The 18,025-nt window shown below is 39.5% G+C and overlaps 1 long non-coding RNA gene across 2 annotated transcripts in view; it reads right to left on the bottom strand.

The window, feature by feature from the left end:
* Window positions 1-4,232: 4,232 nt before the first annotated feature.
* LOC130602799 (uncharacterized) overlaps window positions 4,233-18,025 on the bottom strand; it is a 201,395-nt gene continuing 187,602 nt past the window's right edge. For both annotated transcript variants that reach the window (XR_008972982.1, XR_008972981.1), the window contains exons 3-4: window positions 4,412-4,523; window positions 4,233-4,322 (exon numbers count right to left, since the gene is read on the bottom strand). This is a non-coding gene — a long non-coding RNA (uncharacterized LOC130602799). The remainder of the gene's footprint in view (window positions 4,323-4,411; window positions 4,524-18,025) is intronic.

The following is an 18,025-nucleotide window of genomic DNA, read 5'->3' on the forward strand; positions in this document are numbered from 1 at the left end:
ACTTCTACCAGTTTTTGAAAGGTTCCTTTAAATAAATACCCAACCCTAAAACTGTACAAAAGGAAAGGTGCAGCTTCCTCAATTTACAGCTAGAAAAGACAATGAATGCAATTTTCATATAGGGTCTGTAAATTATAGCTCCTGATGGAATCAGGTTAACTATCAGAGAGTTAAAAGTAGGTACTTTTTGGCATTCATGCTTAACTGATAATTTTATGGCAAGGAAGTTCGGCAAGTAGCAGATGAAGGAGAGATATTCTGCCTTCCTAAAGACAAGGGGGCTGTGGAGGGAAGGGTAGCACACATACATACTTTGGACCTGATGCTGCTTTCACTCCATCTCAATCTCTCTGATGTGAGATCCAGCCTGCTTATAGACATGAACAAAACAGAGCCTCATTTACTTTTTTGACAGGGTATTTTGGCTTTGGTTTTGTTTTCAAATACCAAGACAGCATCTTTCCTTCTGATACAAAGGATGTTGTCCACATTGTATGGCTCAAGGAGACAGCATCAAAAACCAAAAAAGCCCTCAAATGGCTGTTCAGTGTTTCCATATTGACTCATTTCTTCACCGTGCTTTATCATACAGTTCCAGATGGAGGTGAAGTAAATCCATAATGTTAGATTCAAATCCAAAAACCAATATAACGCCACAATAGATGCATGAGGTTTATCCCCCCCCCCAAACCAGTATGTATTTTGATGAGGGCAACATATCAGCCTTTGAGATGGCAGTCTGTGAACCTCCATGAAAGACATTTAGATTGACCGGCTCATCTAGACCTGTAAGAGTGAGGCACGATGTCATTTAAGCACAATGTCATTTAAGCACATGTGTTTCTATTTTGGAGTAAGATTGTTTTTACTTTTCCAGTTTAAGCTGGAAAAAATAAAACCAACTTTGGTAAAATCTTAAATTTGCAGTAGGTTTAAAAATAAAAATGAAAACCATCTGAATCCCACATCAGATGTTTGCAAAACCACTGAAACTAGTTGAGGAGCTTGTCTTTTGACTTCAAATACATGGAAAGATGTTTGATGTTCTATAGACTCATAAAAAAGACCATATTTCTTTTCTGCTATGTCTTGATGAGATCAAGAGCATCATTTGCAACCCTGTGAATGTGAGAAGAGCTTCTAGTGCCTACTACTAGCTCAAATACTGCTTTTCCAGTTTCACAGTGATGTGAACTTGTGAAGTTAAGGAAAGAAAAGCTGCGGTTGTGTTTAGAGGAGCCTTTGTTTCCCTGATTGTGCTCTTGAAGTTATCTCATTCTCCAAGAAAATTCATCAGCTCTGGCCAGTATTAATCATTTAACATCTTCTCTTCTGGAACATGCATACATATAAAAATCACAGGTTTGCTGCACAGTTCCATTATGTGCCCATTGGCTGACAATTTGCTTACAGTCTGCTCTTGCCGAGTTCAAGCTCTTTTGGTCAGTGAAAGATGGTTTTACTTTCCTGAGGTCAACACAGAACACATAATCTGTCAAGCAGCTATTCTTAAAACCCACGAGAGTGACTATGAAGGTTAAACAAACACTCCGCATAATAGGTGGCTTTTCTGTTTGCATCCCCTTCAGTTCCCTAAACATAATGCAAGCTGGATGCAATTCTTTATTTCAGTTAATATGCTCCACTTCCTATTAGATGCTGTTCTATCAAACCAAAACTGCCCTTGTCAATTTTGCTGTTTTGTGAAACAGATCCTCGTACAAAATCTGTCTCCTAGGTTCTATATCTCTCCTGTCGCGGCTACAGACTGCACTGATGTGTGCAGCCTTGTCAAGAGCCTGACATGTGAATCAGGTAATAAAGAGTAAAATCAAGACTGTCTACTTTTCAGCTGAAAATCTCAGAGCAGACATGTTGGGCTTTATTCTCCATGTGCAGAAAACCAATTCTGACAGTTGCTAATCATTTATAGTGTTCAAAGGAAAGAACCAAGTCTTACACTGCTTGCCCACTGTGAGCAACAGTAGGTGTGACAAAAGAGTGTCTTTTCACCCCATTGAATGAAGTATATTGTCATATACTCATTACAAAAAGCACCCACACTGGGGGAAATAGTCTTGGCTTTCCTCGTGAACTCTGTCAGAAACATGGCAAATTTGAAGACTGATGAAGCAAGTTTCTTAATATACTTCCAGTCAGTCTCTTTAATGATCCCATTTCCTCCAAGTTTATAAAACAGTTGACTGGGGGGAAAAAACCCTAATTCACTAACAACTTTGTCATGAATTAGATGTCTGAATTGAGCTGAGGTTAAACGGCAAACTGATTTTCAGCTAACTGCTTCTTGTTTAGATGCTTCTGAGTGCATGGCTGCAAATCTGCTTGCTCATACTGCTGTTTCCTAGGCTGGAGTGACTATTAAATTTTGTAATTAGTGGAATGTAATTATTTCCTGTAATGAGCTGTAAATTCACATGATGCCATAAATCATTCTTATGTACGCTTAAGGATTCATTACTCTTCTTAGCAACTGACTAGCATATTTACTAAGCACAGAAGTGTTCAACTGGAGTACTCTGTAGGTTACTGGGAAAGTATTAGATGTTCCCAGATGGAATCTCTTTGGTGGGGGGAAGTGGTTTGCAGTAGGAAAAGTGTGGTTCTACCACTGTGGTAAGAAATAAGACTTGAGAACATGATTCAGCAAGGTTTGCGTATCAGTTCCATTGGGATCATTTACTGTTCTCATTAAGGCTCTTAAACGCTGTCTTAAATCATCTTCTGAAATAAGAGTCAAGGGCTGTTATGGCTAAAGCAGATCTGTCAGCAAGGAGAGCCGCTTTCTCCACAGTGACAGATCACCAAAATAAAATCCACAACTCCAAGCACAGGGCACAGAGCACAAATATCCTCCTGCATCCTCCTTCCCACAGTTTGGCAGTGCAGCTTCATGGCCTCCCCTTATGCGGCCTCATCATACCTGCTAGAATCAGGCTTGCCCAACTGCCATGCAGTCATGCAGCAGCAGAGATGCCCAAGTATGTGTTCATGAAAGCCTCCCTATGGTTCCTGTGCCATATAGACACCTCACCTCCTGGGAACTCCAGAGACAGCCCTGCAAATTCCTTACCATCTACAATTGTGTGGTTTTGGAGAGGAAGAAAAAAACAAACTGAAAATGCTGGTAGTATCCTAAGTACAAACAAGGAGTTTATTGTATCACTTGGACACTACACTAATGTGGTCTTTAAGTTAGGTCTTCCTTGGAGATAATCTAGTCACCTTTTAGTAACTTAAAGGGAGCAGAATCTTACAGTACTGCCATCAAGAAAGGAGAGTGCAGGAAAAGTGAATTGGTCCAATAATAATAATAATAATAATCTTTTTTTGTTTGTATTTTGTGTTGTCAGACAATTCAGTTTCTTTCATATACTGACCTCATATAGCATGCACATACATGTGCCTGCACCATCCTAGTGTGTACATGAAGGGTAAACCAGACCTGAGATACTTGACTCCGCAGCAGAATCGATTCAGGTATTGTGTATATGTACTAAGCAGGCAAAAATCACGCTTTACAAGATGGAGGATTTCAGTAGAAAGTCTTCCTTGCATTTTTTCCTCTACTGCTTTTCTTGCAGCCTTTCCTCTTTCACAAATCATATCTTACCCTGCCTATGTCCCCTTCCTGTTCATAGTCAATGATGAAAGTAAAAGCTTAGGCAGTGGTGAAACAGGAGCAGCTTCATAATGTCTTTCTCAGACAACTTTGCAATCTGCACTGGGCAGACTGGCTGCGAGACCCAGGGAGAGACCAGCCAACACTCAAAGAAGGGTCAGAATCTCTTGTCCTTGTTGCTGGTTAGCAGGTTAGGCACTCCTCACCATTAACCCCCTCCTTTAGTGTGGTTCTGATCCAGCAGAACCGGCACAGACAGGAAACCTTACAATAATATTTACAAGAGACACATAAGATAGGCGACCCTCATTAAAAAAGGATAAGTCTAAAACAGGAAAAAGAAATCCCCACCTGCACCCAGACCATTTGCGGTTAGCATTAGCCAGATGTCTAAAATGTGCAGCCTGCAAAAATATCCTAATGCCCTTCAAACCCAACACAGAGTATTACTGATTGCTTTAACTGGGGGGGAGAAGAAAGAGCAAAAGGATAATTCAATGGATAGGAGCAATGGACTAAATGCCAATAAAAGGAATCTGAGAAAAAGCTTAATAGATTTGCTGGAGAAGCAACCGCAGCACAGACCTTGAAGGTTTGTGGCCAGAACGATCAGCTATCTGCTTGTCTAACTCTGATCCTTTGCATGGGATTAACAAAGGTGACGGGCAGCATCTCTGGGGACCTGTCGCAATGAAAGATGGACGGTTCAAGACAGAGTCTTTGTTTATGCTGTGACTAAATCTCAAATTCTGTGTCTGTCTGTGCATTTACCGTGTCCCCACTGGGCATTGTCAGATCCCATCAGCCTTGTTCCCTTCCTTGCAGAAAGTTCTGTCCAAACGTGCACAAGTCTCTTCTCTCCCCCGAGGCTTCTCTGGGACACCTGAAAAACATAATAATGTTTTTTTTCAGGCAAACACATGGTAAGCAAATCTGTGTCAGACCTAGACAAAAGCTATCCCAGTTAAACAGTCCCTGTGCATAATGCTTGTCTAATGTTCTGTACCTGGGACCAAAAAAGCGCACTTTGTTGGACTTCAGAGAAGGCTGTCGCAAAGTGCTGGACTCTTTAGTAGAAGGCAAACCCTGAAAGACTATTTGTTGTGCTTTTTTAAATGCTTGTTCTTTGCCAGTGGTTGGACAACAGTGCGTAGTTATTGAGTATGGAGCCAGAGAGTTTCATGCTTTTCGTGCATACGGAGTTGTGCATCAGCATGATGATGAGTGGTGCACATTAAAAGACATACACAGTGTTGTTCTGGCAACAGTGGCAAAAGGAAGCTGCTGTGAGGATTTTTCCAACCCTGCTTTGGGTCTGTTTGTGTGCTCCGCTACCTTCTTACAGCCATGGCTGTAACTGTATTAACAGGCCTGTTAGGGCGCAACAGGAGAAGCCTGTCACATTCGCAGTATGTTTTCTGACCAGTAGCAGGAAATTTTGCTTATTGTCTGCATGTGAAGGATGAATCTGTAACAGAGCCAGAAAGCTGTAAAAAAAAATACCTTTTTATTTCCTTACATTTGCTGGCTTTCAAAACAGGCAAAGGCGGCATTAAATATAACAAAAATGAAAACTGCTTTTCAGAACCTGGATGTATAGTATCGCAGACTAAATATGAAAAGTGATTTTATGTATCACTTCTTCTCTCCATAACCCTGTAAAACACCACTGAAATATACAGTACTTCTGAGATTCTTATGTTCAATAAAAGGGTCAATAGGAAACTGTTACGGTAACAAAGTGTTTTCCCTTAATTGTGTATCTGCTTACCATGCAAAGCTTTTGCTAGGACTTCTGTTTCTATAAAATGTTTCATAGCAGATTATAAACTACCAATATACTTAATTTGTAGATGAACGACACCATGTTTCTTTTCTGTTCTTTGTTTTGCCTTGCTTTTCCAGATTATTTTATAGTTTTAACAACTTTGAAAAACTTAGCTGAATTTAATGAATTGATGCTGGTATGAACCTTGCTAGCTCTGGGCTGGTGTATCTTACAGTCCATCTCACATGTATGGCTATAACCCAACTCAGTGTCTTACTATTATCTAAGTAACAAGCCTTATAATAAGCTTATCCAAACAAGTAATGAAAACACAAAACGTGCAATAAGACTACTGAAGAAAGGCTAACTCAGTGGCACAGACTCTTAAAAGACTGAGTTTAGAAAGGCACCTCTGCCCCTACTGCCAGTCATATGGCTATAAACAGTATTTTAAATCACAGCCTAGAGATTCAGGTTTCTTTTTAATGGAACTGATCACTTCCTTTTGACTGCATTTACATTCTGATGTAATAAGTAGGGCTATGCAAAACAGGTGATTTTTATATTCATAATTTATTAGTAATTGATTGTCCCAATTACATAGGAAAAAGCTTTGGGGTGACCAAATTTTTAACTCTTTTCAGACAGTCTTGAGTACATTTTGATACTAAAGATATTTTTAAAACGCCCACAATTATTCACAGATTTTAGGGTGAATTTGTTCTCAAGATTCTTCTAAGAAATGTTGGGTTTTTTTTCCCAGTCAAGGAAAACTGGCAAATGGTGTCCCTCAGCAAGCACATGGCTCATGAAAAGTGTCTTTCTATTTCTTCCTGTTTAGGAAATTCCTGTAAATGTTAATCCAGTATGGCCATTGCAATGAAGGGTTTTATTTGCACACACGGATATTCAATGTGTGCGTTAGCATCATTAGCTGTCATTAGTTGGCTGAGTGAACGGTCTTAGTCTGTAGGCTATGTATTTCACAGTGAATGAAAGGGAAATGCAGAAGAGAAAACTTTCTGTAGCAAAAGATGACACATAAGCACATTCCTAGAGCTCTATCTCAAATTCACAGTTAGTACAAGATAAAATGAATAGGATCAAAGGCAAGTCATAAATCAAGATTATGAAATGAAAGTATTCATACCCAAATGGAATCTTCTGTCAGCAAAGCCAGTGTTGATCACAGCGTTAAAATAGATGATGATAAATCAGAAACAAACAAAAATTACCAGTAAGAGGAAGTACCTAAGAAAGCAGCAAAGACAGTCTCTAAGTTGATACTGAAACAACTTTCCCTGCATTCAATACAGGGGGAAAAGTGTGACTTAAACAGCGGAATTCTCCCAAAGCTCCTAATACAGGCTGATGATTTTAAACATTTATATTTGCCTAGATTGTGAGTAATGCTCTGACAAGTTTCGGGGTATTGTTCATTAGGCAAATAGTAACTCCTCTCTGTAACAGATCTGTTATGTACTCTAACACATTTGTATGAAAAAGGATCAGAACAGAAGGAATGTGTATGTGACATTCTCTTGGAATGGGGGAAAAAATCTGTTGCAAATGTTGAGTATATTACTGTTTAAAACCATTAGACGTTCAAATAATATATATATAATATATATTCCGTATTTCATTTTACTCAAAAGTGTAATGAATCACACACTGCTCCGGTCAGCCCTCTTTGGGCTTCTGAATAGAGCAGAGAGTTGCTGGGAACATGGACGATGTCTTCCTGGGATATTCTGCAAGTCTGTCTTAAAATGAGACATATGATTGAATCAGACTGATTCACTCCCAGTAAAATCTAAGGAGAGACGTTCACTGATTCATTCATGTAACAGGTACCACCTTTATATAAACTAAAAGGAAGATCATAGATATTTAACCTAGATAATTATTCTGCAGATGTTCATTGAACTGTTACAAGAAAAGTAAGTTCCCTACCTTTTAGAGAGAGATAAAAAAGATTTGATTAATGAAGTATGAACATCTACTGGGAAAAATATTCCTGGTCACTATATTAAATATATGGGGTTTTTTTCCCCCATATTTCTGATTTACTTAAATATTTTCAATTCCAATAAACTGAAAAATGACCAAGCAGAAGGGATAAGTTACAGGAAGGATTTCCACTCTAACTTCAACAGCGGACTCTGTCCCCTTGGCATCTTAAGAGCACGTTTTGATTCTTTTTATGAAGAGTAAGGATTTTCAATATTTAATTATTATAGACTACAGTAAAATTCCAGGTTTCGTCCTTGGACATATTTTCTTTAGAGATGTAGGACAACCTTTTGGCTGCTATCAAAAGGAAGCAAGAAACTAATGAAACAAAGATCGCTCAGTAGAAACACAGTGCCTGATATTACCAAGTTGAATATCTAAACCATCTCAAAACCTATGATGACAGACTGATAGAGTGCCTAAGAGACCTTTGTTCAGATTCACATGAGCTGACTGGTTTAGAACAGCTGTTTGAACAGTGGGAGGTTCTGTGCGAGATGAGAATAAAAATGACTGGTCAGATAAACAAATGTTACAGCTGAGCTGTTGTCCCAGAGAAAGAGAGTACTGTAGCCATTAATGTGGATGTATCTAGACAATAGATTATTATACCTAGAAATACAAATCTGGCACCAAGCTTCCTTTAATAAGCAAATACACCCCTACCCCACCCCCACCCCCGAATACAATATTAAATGACTTCCAGTATTAGTTTGTCAGTGCTATGTAAATAAATGACTTGGAATGCATTTCTGATGGGACATTTTGATATTTGCATATCCTTAAGCTTCGATATAAATCGGAGAAGTCTGTAAAAGCAGAAAGAAAAGTGTAAATATTATGTGCTTTGTCTAATAACCAAGTCCATTTTAATAATAATTGAGCCTGTGCCTGAAGATCAGAACAGAATTTCACGGGTGCTGGGGTATGCTTCATTTGTTTCATGTTATGAAGTGCAGGCATCCTGAGGGAAAAGAAAGATCTGGACTAAATTTACAACACAAGGAATGTAAAATGCCTTTTTGATGTGTTGAGATGGGCAAGTTCTTTAAGAACAGGAAGAAAAATAAACATAAATGTTAAAGGTTAAGAATAAGCAATCTCAAGCAGTCATTGACTTTCAAATGCAGGCCACCATTATCTTGATATTGCCGCCTCTCTCTGTTAGCTTGGGTGTGAGTCCTTTGCAGTTTTATTCATTGCTTCTCCCCATGCTCTTTGATTTTTATTCTGGTGTTTGATAGATGCTCCAGTTAAAAAAGGACTCTATATAAAATATGTCCTAAGACTGGAACACATTTATGGATGCGTGTGAAGGACCAGTTTGAGAGGAGAGACATTTTTCCAGTATGTCTTTTCCAAAGAAAAAAGGGAAAATGCTTAAGCAATAAACACAGATAAATTATATAGCCTTTCTGAGGTGATTTTGAACAAGGAGAAATCAAACCTTTTTACTGAGATGGAGCAAAAGTAATGTATCACCAGAGAGCAACTGGTGACAAGTCATTGATTTTAATAGCATAACAATGGTCAATTGAGAACGTGGCTGAAACTCTCCTGAAGTTCTGAAAATGAGCTGAGAAGGTGGATCTTGACAAAACTTGTCCATCCGTGTTAACACAAGGATCTTTTATTATTGAGCAAGACATTCATTCTCTTATCATCAGTCTCTTTATAATCAAGAGCAAGAACAATACTTCACAAACACATCTGTTTCAGTTAAAGTTGCTGTTAGTATTGTGAAAGGGTCACATTTCTTCCAGACATGCCTGTTTACTGTTTTCTTTGTATCGTTTTCAAAGTTCTTCTGGAGTTATCCTTGCTTAATTTATTTCCTAGCATTGATCAGTTTCTTGTTTAAGATAGTTGTTCAGATATATCTTCGACAATCAATAGGAATCAGTCAAATGAGCTTTTATGTAGTACTTCTGACCGCTTTGTATTTTGTGCTTTTCTCAAGCTATGCAGGCTTAGATGTATCAGTTCAATTAAGTTTTCTGAAGGGCTCAGCATCTGCAGGGAAGGACAGATTTTCAGGAGAGGGTCATTCCCATTCAGACTACAAAATAAGTGACCTGACACTAAAATTGAGCTCATACTTGTGCTAAAAGATTTGCAAACCTGACAACACTTGTGCACCCTATAAATATGCACTCACGGCTACAGGAATAGATTGGAGGGTTTTTAGGTTTTGCAGCATGTGGGAGGAGGAGTCTATTTAACTGTACATGTCCAAGTGAAGACATCTGCACTTGAATATGTCATCCCTATTTTCATTCTCTGAAGAATATATATACACCCCTTCTTCAATGGGCAGAAATCAGCATTTATATTGCATGATTCATCTCTTCTTGACTTAGATCAGAATAATCACATTCTCAAAGTGCTTGGTTCTGTTGATTCATCACAGAGGAAGCCTATCAGGAAAAGGCCATATTTTTTAATATATACACACATACATACGTGTGCACTGCAGTTGAACTTAAGTGATTTAATAAAAACAAGATTTCTTCCTTATATTTAACATACCTAACATTAAGGTGATTGTGTTACATACTACACGCTATTTAAAGGCAATATTACTCTCTAAACAGTACTGCTTTCTTCAGATTTCAGCAACAGCATTCAGAACATGGGCTTAGAGTTGATTGCTTTTTAACTTGCAAAGAAAACAAGCAACGAGCCAGGATGCTAGTCACCCTGTGCCTCCAATGACAAGAAATAGAAGTTGTATCTCCAAGAGTTCATGACATTATATGATGATATTTTCTGAAAAACATTTCCCTTTCTTTCTGTTCCTAGGTTGTGGAACATCGTTGGAATGATCCTGAATGCAGCCGTACAAGTTCACACACAGCTGCTACAAAGCCACAAGCAAAAGAGTTAAGAATAAACACTGTCAAACACAGTAATAAGTTGGAGGAAGCTGCATAGGTGATGCACTAAAGTGGCATTTTCTGGTTTGAATGGAAATTCAAGAAATCTGTCTTTCATAAGAGGTTGTTTTTGGAAGTTCAACATGTATTTTTTGTTACTAGTATACTTGGAAGTCATCCATGGAACATCCTGATGACAAGTTTTATTTGTCTTGATCTGCTTGCCTAAAGACTCCTTAAAGCTTCAGCTGAATATAGAATCACAGAATAGTTAGGGTTGGAAAGGACCTTAAGATCATCTAGTTCCAACCCCGCTGCCATGGGCAGGGACAGCCCACACTAAACCATGTCATATATTCTGAACAGAGGAAAGCAGTGCTGCTCTGTACTGGTAAAATGGACAGTGTGTCATGCCTGGTGGTACTACAGGCTTCTTACAATTTCAGGGCAACAGAAAGATACAGTCTGCGTTGGGTGAAGCCTGTGCATCCTAAGATGTAGACATAAAAGTTGTCCAGTGGGAAGACATAAATAGGGACCAGGATTTCAGGAAAAGATCCATTTGTCTGGTGGTCCTGTAGGATAAGTTGCAGTGAACAGACAGCTTCATTGCATCAGTGAGGAAAGAGTTGCAGTCTGTGATCAGCTGCTAAGGAAGGAGATGTACATAGACTTGCTAAGGTCTGTGAGAGCCTCAGAGAGAATAGGAGACTAAGCTGAATTGTATTGAAAGCCTACTCAGAAGTTTGAGGGACTAGTACTGGATACACAGCCCTTTATTGCTTGGCCTGGTTCTAATGTCTGGGGTTGATAAACCCTTTGGGTAGAGGAATGTATGTGTCAGAGGTATATTGACATGTTTTGCTCTGTCTGCCAGTTGCTGAAACACTGATTTTGCACAAACAATAAAGTACTGCTTCATTAGGGATATTTATTTACCGGTGTATGTGATACAACAAAATGCTGGTGACTGAAGCACAGTGGTACCTTTTGGAAGTGTCCTTGGGCCCCATGCTGGCATCCCTCTTAAATACACTTCCCTCTGTGTTTTGCTCACTGTTTGCTCTTTGTGTACTCTTGAGAACAAAGTGAATGACATCAGGACTTTTAGACAGGTGACTGTCAGCCTCTGCGGCGCGTGATTTGTAAAACAAAAATAGAACTGCCCTTTTAGCCACAACTGGCGCAGATGAATGAGCTAAATCCCACCTTTAGTGTTTTCAAATGCCTATAGTGTGCTGCTTACTGGCAAAGCACATGGCTCATCTGCCTTTCCCCACATAAGCTAGCTCTGAAAGGTAGGAGATACCTAGAGACAACACTTAGTACAGCAGTATACTCACAGGGAAAAACTGAGATTGATTTTTTTTTTTATCTGGACTAGGGTTTTAGCATTTACACTGTTTTACTAGGATTGCAACCCTGTATTTGCACAGGATGTTTATGGTTATTATACTGGACATCTCATCTATATTTGCAGAACATGCTGATGGCTTTTTTTTTCTTGAGAGTCAGCTGTTATTTTTCCCCTCCTAGGGAATGACAATGATGCTATTTTAAGAGCTGATACTCAGTCAAAAGACTCATTTCACCGAGACCCACAACACATTTATGCTGACAACACACTGACCTGCTAACTCAAGACTTTTAGGAAGACATAACATTTCTTACAAAGCATTCGAGGCAAGGTTGATGCAAAAACTCTGCTAGCAAGATAAAATATTATCCATAACCCTGCCTGTCCTTAGCAAGACCTCTCCCCCAAATGCAAAGCCTGTTACGTCCAGAATTTTAGGGTAGCATTGCTACCTAAAAATTTAGGTGGCAAACTGTGTTTACTCTCCAGATGATACCTTTAAAGACATGAGTGTGCCTTGCAGCTGCATAAACAAAGTGCTGCAGCTAACGTCTGGGGCACATGTATGCTTTGTATGCTTTCTAGAATAGGAAGCCATATGTTATTTTTCCAGCTGAGCATACCAACAGGTACCATAGAGGTGAAGGCATCCGTTTCAGACCTCCTTATTGAACCTTTAATGAAAACTTGTACTCTATCCATCAATCAGGAGGCCAGTCCGCCAGTAAGCACTGAAGGTGCTGATCTCCTCTAGATACTCTTTTCAATCCATTGCTTGCTGTAAATAGGATTTTGCCAAAACTAAAGCAAAACTATGAAACATACAACTACACTGCTCTGCTTTTGTATGGCTTCATTTTCAGAGAGAAAACCAATTGATCATACTACACAGTGGAGCGTAAATCTCAATCTCTCCCACTGAACTGGCTCTCAGATTCACAGGTATTATAAGAAAACTTCCCTTTTTCTTCCCGTGGATGGAGGGATCACGCACACTTGACCACAAATACAAATCTCAATGCAGCAGAACCTACTTGGGAAACAGAAGGGGTACATCTTAAAAGGGAAGAATTGTCTGAAATCGGAAGCCACAGCTTCTTGGTGCCGCTGGTAGTGCCATAACCACAAAAGAGAGTAAATCTGTAACATGTTTAACAAGGTGTATGTTTTCCCACAGCTCCTGAGCTCTGTGAGAGCAATCATGCTGCCGAACATCCTTCTACCTCCCAAATCACATTTAAATCAGTTGGGTTTTTTGTGGAAAATTAGCGGGATGATGCATGGCTGAAGAGAATACAGTCTGGGGCTAAGTAACCTGTTCCATCTTCTGTCACTGGAGGAGTGGCCTGACTGAAAGCTCCTTTATATTTTTCCAATCTAACTTATAAAATCTGAGCAACGCAGCTGCAGCTGTGGCCTTCTAGAGTGCGGTGGACTGACCTTGACTGAACACCAGGTGCCCACCAAAGCTGCTTTATCACTCCCCTTCCTCAACTGGTCAGGGGAGAGAAAATGTAACAAAAGGCTCATTGATCAAAATGAGGACAGAGAGAGATCATTCACCAATGACTGTCATGGGCAGAACAGACTCAACTGGGGGAAATTAATTTAACTTAAATTACCAACCAAATCGGAGTAGGGTAATGAGAAATAAAACCAAGTGTGAAAGCATTTACCCCTCACCCCTCCCTTCTTCCTGGACTCAGCTTCACTCATGAATTCTCTATGTCCTCCCCTGCAGTGGTGCGGGGAGATGGGGAACAGGGGTTGTGGTCAATTGATCACACACTATCTCTGTTGCTCCTTCCTCCTCACAGGGAGGACTCCTCACACTCCTCCCCTGCTCCAGCATGGGGTCACAGCCTTCTTTAGGCATCCCCCTGCCCTGGTGTGGGGTCCTCCACAATTTCAGACTGACTCATCTACATCTTCCCTGTAATGCTGTACCCATGGATCTACAGTTTGCATTCCACTGTTGAAACTGTTCTACCCCCCAGTGAACAATTAAATGCTCATTGGTGCTAATGAGACAGCCTAGAAAGGTAGGGGACTCAAGATGTTTTGGGAAAATGCCTGGTTTGAACCAAAACAAAGCAGGAATATGTACATGAAACTTCTATACCCCTTCATTCCTGAGGGTGTTAAAGGTGGACTGAGAAGCTTTCCGCTTCTAAGATCTGTTCCACATTTCTGTTGAAATGACCTAATATCAACAAGCGCCACCCCAAAACCAGATGGAACTTCTTAAATATGTTGTGACAGTTACACCGTAAATACACATGGCTTTAGTGTCATTTTGGAATACCTTGTTTTATTTTCAACTTCCCTTTGCAGTGTGCATAGTAAAAAAAGGGCTATAGTCACAGGACAGCATTGGTAGTTTCCCTCATGCTTCACAATGGTACCAAATTCACAGCTCACCGTCATCTTCGTCCTTCCTTGCTATCCTTGTTTCGTACTATTTTCTTAAGAACATGGTAGAGGCTTTAAGATCTCTAATGCTTTATCAAATTCAGCTTAAAACCGCTTAAAAGGTCAAAAGTTTACTGGAGCAGGAGACGAACAACGTGATCATCTAAATCTTGTCTTCAAAGGACAGCAGGAGAAAACCATGCCATTTGAAATCAAAAAGCCAGTTCTTACCTGGTTTTAAGTGGGCTTTAATCCACCTTGCGGGAAAAAATTCCCTGCCTCGGTCTATTCATTGAGGCTTGTTTTTCCTTACTAATGATGGTTCTATTAATCTTTGATTTTCAAAGTATTTTTATAATATTAGAATTATTATGTGAAGAGGAGAAATTAGAGAATTTGCTTGATTAGTATTTAGTCCACTTTGCTTTGAAGTTCTGTTTTGAAATATTTTATTGTTGTCTTCGTGCAATGGGAAACTGCAGTTCTTCCATTATTTTCTAGATAACCATCAAAACACCATTTACTCCTAGTTCACTGTTTTTTTTCTTTTAGATATTTGAAAATCTATGTTACCCAGACTAAGCCTTTGCTTTACGCCCTCAGTAGCGAAAGGTACGTGAGTCCATGAAGGATGCGTTTGGGGAGGGAGGGACTTACTCCTTGCCATGCTTGGTGGACAACTTTCCCCACACAAAAGGACAAGGCATACATGATGTGATTTGACTGCAGTCACTCCCACACTCTTGCATTCAGAATTCCTTCTACATTACCATATGTCAATTTTGCCTTTTTCCCCTGTTTTTTCTTCTTTTAATTAGTATTTTCAGCTGGCCTTCACTTTCTAACTGCCTGGGATGAATCCAGCAATACGTATTCAGTGCCAGTGTTCGAACTCAACTCTTGTTATCCAACACTATTTTTGGATTTCTTTATATAGGTTATTTCCCTCTTATTTATTTATTTCTAGCTGACATATACCAGCATTCATCTGAGCATGCTGATCAACGTAAGCTGCTCTCTGTAATTAGACTTTTTTAATTAAAACAGATTAAGATGAGTTATTTACATGAAATCAGCTTTGCTACTAAGAAACCTTTATTGGTATTTACATGATTGCCTTCTGCACATTTGCTTTTATAATTATACACATGTTAGCTCTTAATGGAATGAAAAGGGCACTAGGACCTAATGTCTTTAATCTGCAGTCATTTACATCCCAAAGTTGCCAAATAGGTACTTGGCTAAGGACAGGATTTCAGTGGAATAGCGAGGATGGTTTTCATTTATCCAGTCATAAAGGTACACTTGTACTCCTATCTATTTTCAACTGTACTGAAAGAAAACTAGAGCATCTTAACAGTAACTAAACCTCCTTCGCAAAGACAATGCTTATGAACAATGGCAAACAAAAGACCACCTGCAATTCAGCACATATCCCTTTAAAATCAGTGAAGTTCTCTGACAAAACAATAGACTTTGCTGTAGAATAGAAGTATTTTTAGAGGAGGCAATTATATTCTCCATTTTTTCCCCAGCAAAAGCACTCTAAAAGCAGTCTGCACTGCACAACTAGGATCTATGAAAAAGAATGGTGGCTGGTGTACATGTTGGAAAGTAATTCAGGGAAAAATGTCAGGTTTGTTATACTTTAGCTGGGAGGAGAATGTGATGTTGACATCCAACTGCTGTATTAGTGGTACCCACTCTCCCATTCTAAATACATCTCCTTTGTTACCCTGAGGTGAGTGAATTCAGATTTGCCTCCCTCTCTATTGAAATACATTAAAACGTGTATGAAGAGTCTCTTGAATAGTAGGACAACACAATTTACATGAGAAGCGCATAACCACAACGCTTGTAGGCTCTCTCTCTAAAGCTTAAGAAATAGACTGACCTCAGGCCACAAAATCCATCGAAAAATAAATAGTTCTAACAAAGGACAGGTTTGAAAAACCCAACCACGCAACACCTCCAGCCCCTTCCAAAATCACAAGAAGCCGAGAGGTTTGCAATGTGATTCCATCACACTTCTTGTATTGCAGCGTATCTGGTGACACAGAAAGCCCACTTGGGAATTTAAGATACGGTCACAGTAATCCTGGTGTCTTTAGATGGACTTGGTTCTCAGGTTTCAGTATGTGATTGTCTTCTGGAATTCTTTTAAAAAGAGAAGAGAGAAAGAGAGATGGAGCAGGGAGCTGTCCAGGGCTTGCTCAACAGCAGATGGAAATACCCTAGTCACTCTGTCCTGCATCTGTACTTGCCAAAACTGGAACTTCCAAGTATTTCCAACCAGCTCTCATTCTAAGCAGCTATACACTTGGTTATATGACCAGCCCCGTGATCAGATTCTCAGATACAGTTTATGAACTATATGTGAAAATAGATGAACTTCCATCCTGTGATTTAAATCCAGTGCCAGTCACTGCAAAAGTTAACCTACATCTGACCCTTTGTGGAATTTCAATGCGCTTAATGCTTTTGGGTCTGAACCTTTACCACGCTCTAAGGTATAGACAAAGGCTTTAGAGTTCTTATGGACTTCCCTTAGACACGTCACGTCCATAGCAGTCAGGAAAAATTTGGTGGTTATGTAGCCTTCTAAAGAAAGCCAAAGAGAACAATAATCATATGATAAAATGTGCCAAAAGAGACTTAAAATCTGTGCTGTTTGACAGCGCACTTAGAAGGCCCTCCTTTGAAAGCTGGGGCTGCTGCTGTGTTCACTAGCAACTTAGGGGTTGCTGAGGAGCAGCCACAAACTTGACTTTTACAGAACACTTTTGAAATACAAAGCATACTGCAAAGATACCAAGTATCACAAAGAAGCCATCCATTCTTGCCGAGTCGCAAATCTCCTAGCCCTCTCTGCTCAACTTTTCAAGGCCATCAATCACTACCATAAAACTCATGATTGCATTTCATACATGCATAAAATACGGGTTGTTTACAACATCCCACTTGTCAATTAAAAAGCTGCAGACATTCATAAAACGTAAGGAAGAAGAAACAGTGCAGATCTGAAACCTTCCATAAACATCCATCTGTCTATGATAAAAGAGAGACAAGAATGCCTGCAAACAAATCTTGCAAGGAAGGATGCAGAAGAGTTGATGGCCCAGGTTACCTGGGACCCAGAACTGTGGGTCTGACCACTGTGGGTCAGAGCAGATGTCACACGTACATGGAAAGAATCTCACTGGTACCAATTTCTCCATCTTAAAGATGTGTCTGCTTAATATCATGAAAACAATCACCCCTGGGCCTCTTTCAGGAGGAGAATAAGATGCTAACAGGAAACAGCAGTAAGTGGTAGCTATGGCAGTAAACCAGAAGCATTAAATCTATAAGAAGGCCCAGTAGAGAACAAATGAACAGTTTTACTGTGGACCCACCGGGTCTCTGCAAGAGACAGGTGCTATTTTACAGACTGCATAAAGATCTTGCAGTTTTATGCTAGCCTGGGAATTAACTCACCGTGTTCACGAAAAGGCTTGTTTGCTCATTCATCAACAGAATCAAGAGATTGGATTGCCAGGGTTTTCTTTAAAATAATACTTAAAACTCCCACAGAATTTGTAATCAGCAAACTCTTTTCAGGGATTTCAATTGCTGATGATAATCTAAAGGGCATTATTACTGTTTTATACAGTGTAACATTTTGTGACACTTCTGATTTGTATGAATAAATATAGGCAATAATGGTGAAAAACTCAGAATGGCAGCTTTTTGGATAAAGCTCAGTTCCCAAAATATTACTCTTTCTTCTTTAATAACCTGCATTAAAAAAGGTAGCTTGGAGCCTGGACGATAACCATAAAAGACATAAAAGCATTCTACATTATTAAACTCTAAACACATTGGGGTTAAAGACATTACAAAATATACTGGGTTAGGTGCTGACTGCACAGAAAAACAGAGTATCTGCTATGATTCCACCTCAGCATCTTTTGCATATT

The sequence above is a fragment of the Pezoporus wallicus genome, unplaced genomic scaffold (assembly GCF_028554395.1).
Source record: "Pezoporus wallicus isolate ANWC-B61680 ecotype Strahan unplaced genomic scaffold, APGP_CSIRO_Pwel_v1 contig_6814, whole genome shotgun sequence".
Classification (NCBI taxonomy): Eukaryota; Metazoa; Chordata; class Aves; order Psittaciformes; family Psittacidae; genus Pezoporus; species Pezoporus wallicus.